This window comes from Podarcis liolepis (genome assembly GCF_965112155.1).
Source record: "Podarcis liolepis genome assembly, chromosome: 6".
In the NCBI taxonomy this organism is placed as follows: Eukaryota; Metazoa; Chordata; class Lepidosauria; order Squamata; family Lacertidae; genus Podarcis; species Podarcis liolepis.
Window position 1 is genome coordinate 26,041,717 of NC_139559.1, and position 4,000 is coordinate 26,045,716.

Here is a 4,000-nt window from a genome sequence, read left to right on the forward strand (position 1 = left end):
AGGAGCTGCAATTGCATGCTTTGTGCAACATCAAGGCCCTCTTTCCTTTCAGCTGCTTCCCTCTGAACAGCTGACAAACGGTACAATACCAAGTAGATTGAATGAAGTCTGCTGAAGGCCTAATTTTTAGAGCACTACCAGATTATAGGTTGCATCTTACAGAACAGAGTTGCAAATAAAAATATCCAGGCTCTTTATCAAGGGATATATAAATGAACTAATCCAGGAAAAATATATATTCATCTTTTATAAGTTGGTACTATTGTTGGACCACATTTCTTCTGTGCTCTGGCATCAAGTGAATCATTGACTTCAGTCTTGGAGAACAGAATTCTATTCTCTGTTGAAAATTAAATGTACACAGTTTTGGATTTAAAGCATTCATCGGGTCTGCAATTGGTGTGTATATGTTTGCTTGTTTGTTGGTTTCTGTTTGTTATTAACTTCTCTTTCTCTTCCCGGCTGTCCTCCATTTTGGAAACTAGCGGCTGCATATCTGTCAGACATTTTGCTGCTCATACTCTATCTTGTCCGTCTGTCACTTTCCATTGGGCTTTTCCTGTCCAAGCTCAGGAGGCATTTGTGTTTTGGAGGGGATGTCGCATGGCTGCTGTAACTGTCGCATACATGCGGGGAGAACCTGTGTTGAACCGTCAAAGGCAAGAGCCAACAGCATTTGAAAGCTTCATTAGCTGGCCTTTGTTCTGACTCAGTGCAGTCAGGCGGGCAAATAATGCCTTGAGTGTTATCAGCCATGTGCAGGCCTCAGTTGCCTAGCAACCCAGATTGGTCTACATCTCCAGTTTTCTGGGAGGAACGGGTGAGGGGGGAAATACTCATAATTTTCTTCAATTTAGCTGCAATGCAAATGAGAATTTATTCCTAGCTACATATTGATAGGTTTTTATAGAAAACAAAAAAACAGTTTATGCCAAGAACCCTTGGTTTTTTCTTACAACAGTTCAAGTCTTCAATGCACACCAGCCTACCCCCAGGTCTGTTTTGGACTCTTTGATGCTATTTTTAATCTTATGACTTGACGTGCTTACTGACTGGCTCTCTTCCTGGTTCCTGCTAGAATCTGTGTCATTCCCTTCAGACACGTTGGGAAGGTAGGGCTAGGGGATTCCTGTTGTGCAATCTGATTGAATTACTATTTTTAAATCACAAAACTGCCACAAATAGACTGCTTGTTTCTAAATATTTGTGTTTCCAGCGTCGGTGCAGAACCTTTTAAGCTGCTTTCAGAAACCAGGTCCATAGCATATGCAATACCCCATAGCCATTTATTTGTGATAATAAACTTATCACTTACCACACCACCAACTTGACTCAGTTTCTCACCCTGGGAAAACATGGAGTTTGGCTCCTTGGAACTTGCAATATACTAGCTACTTTGCCAATGAAAGAGGATGGATAAAGGGCATGTGCTATTTTATATGTACAGTGGTACCTTGGGTAACAGACTCTTCAGGTTACAGACGCTTCAGGTTACAGACTCCGCTAACCCAGAAATAGTACCTTGGGTTAAGAACTTTGCTTCAGGATGAGAACAGAAATCGCGCAGCAGTGGCGCGGTGCAGTGGCGTAGCGTGGGTTGTCAGCACCCGGGGCAAGGCAAGTAATTTGCGCCCCCTAACCCGTGGATTTTAGCACTCGAGTCTCTTCCATTAGATTAGTTAAAGAAACCCTTACCCCCTAAGCACATGTATTGTTTGTTATGAAAATACGGATGTAATTAAAGTAAAATGCATCTAAATACAAGTTTATTTTCAAACACTTTATTGAGTGCGAACATGCATTACACATTCTCCACATTTTCAGCAGGTCTATGACTACAAATCTACAAATGTAGTAACCTAGCATGGGCCATGCTATTATATGTCGTCTCACAACCATCGTAAACGACAAAAAATATCAAGAACAAAAACTAAACATCAAAATGGAACCATACCCTGGAGATGATCCAAGACTGGGCTAGATGGAGCCAACTTCCTCAATCCTGTACCTCTAATTGTAATTCTTTAATAGAAGTGCAAGATATCAATCTGTATATACAGATTAATTTAAATTCGCCTGCTTTTAATTAGCGGCCTGCCCACGTCCCTCCAGTGCATCCCACTGCTCGACCAGCCTGATCGAGGGCTGCTGCCACGGCGACGCCAAGCCGCCCTTGTCCCGCTACAAGACGGAACTGTGCCGCACCTTTGAGGAGAGCGGCGTCTGCAAGGTTGGGGCCAAGTGCCAGTTTGCCCACGGTGCGGCCGAGCTGCGGGGGCTCAGCCACCACCCCAAGTACAAAATGGAGCCTTGCCACACCTTCCACACCTCTGGCATCTGCCCTTACGGCGCACGCTGCCACTTCATCCACAACGCAGAGGAGCGCCACGTGCCGCCCCCACGGGCACCCTTGCTGGCCCGCCACTGCCCCACCACCGACCCCCTGCCTGCGGGCTCCCGCCTTTCGGAGACCTCCTTCCCTTGCGGCGCCCTGAGCCAGCCGACTCGCCTGCCCCCTCCGTGCCGCCAGAGCTCGGGGGTCCTTCCCCTGCCCCTTCGCCTTCCCGGCTCTACTGACGCTGCAGAAGAGCCTTTCCGCCAACTCCCTCTCCGACCAGGAAGGCTCCGGGGGTTCGGGGGGCAGCAGCTGGTCAGAATCCCTGGGGCTGGGCCCGCTGGGCTGATGGCTGCCCATCTTCAGCCAAATCTCCGTCTCCGACGACTGAAGGGGCGTTTTGAGGTTGGGAGGAGAAACTGAGGCAACCTCTTTATCCAGAGAGCTGCGAGTGTGAGTGTGCCCCCCAGATGTTGCGCCCAGTGCGGTCGGCCCCCCTGCACCCCCCACGCTACACCACTGGCGCGGCAGCAGCAGGAGGCCCCATTAGTTAAAGTGGTGCTTCAGGTTAAGAACAGTTTCAGGTTAAGAACAGACTTCCAGAATGAATTAAGTTCTTAACCAGAGGTACCACTGTATATGGATGGATGGATGCAGTATATCTCACCATAATGGAGAAGACTGTCAGCAGGTGACCTGTGTGCCGGTTCAGTCTGCTGTCCAAAATCTAACTATTGATCTCTTCTTTTTCCCCTCCTTAGGGTTCTAGATCATCAGATCCAGCCAATGGTCCATCTAACCTAACATCCTGTTCTCATGGTGGCCAATCAGATGTCTGTGGGAAGCCCACATGCAAGACCCGAGTGTATGGGCAATCTCCCATTCCTGTAGTTTCCAGTAACTGGTATTAAACACACAGCTCTTGTGATGGACTACATGGAACTGGCAGAAATGACTGGCAGAATCCGAGATCAGGGAGAAGAGGTGGTGGAAGAAGATTGGAAGAAATTTAAAGACTACTTGCAGAAATACTGTAAAATTAATGAATGTTAAAGGGATGTTGGATTGAAAATAAGCAGTATTGGTAAAAAGATTAACAAGAATATGTAAGTACGGATTGATAATGGTTGAAAATTCAGTTATAATAGGTTAAGATATTGAGTAAAGATAAATGATAGAAGGTAAGGATTTGCTGAATTAACCATCTGAACTGGAATACAAAAAAGGGAGGTGTGAGGAGATCAGGAAACAAGTAAATGAAATATAAGACATGAAAATATTGATTTTTCTTCTTTTTAAACTGTTTTTTAATTTTTTATGTATTTTGTCTTTGTATTTTTGTATCTTTTTCTTCTTCTATTATTGTTGTTATTTTTGTTTTTTATGTCTTGTTTTTAATTCTGTAACCTTTTATTGTTTGTAAAATGCCAATAAATATCACTTAAAAAAATAAAAATAAATAAACACACAGCTCTTGGTGTTTATACTATTTACAGAAGCTTTCTGGGTGGCTTCCAAGATAAAAATATATATGACAGACTTAAAGTAATCATAAAGGAAAATGCAGCAAACACAACACAACCACAGAGTTCTAAAAGGCCACTTCTGTGAACTGCCCTGGGACCTACGGGTATAGGGCGGTATATAAATTCAATAAATAATAAT

The 4,000-nt window shown here is 44.5% G+C and overlaps 1 pseudogene across 1 annotated transcript; it reads left to right on the plus strand.

The window, feature by feature from the left end:
* Nucleotides 1-603: 603 nt before the first annotated feature.
* Nucleotides 604-2,726, plus strand: LOC310709779 (annotated as a pseudogene). Its single transcript has 2 exons — nucleotides 604-659; nucleotides 2,113-2,726. The product of its transcript is annotated as an uncharacterized misc_RNA (transcript).
* Nucleotides 2,727-4,000: the final 1,274 nt, after the last annotated feature.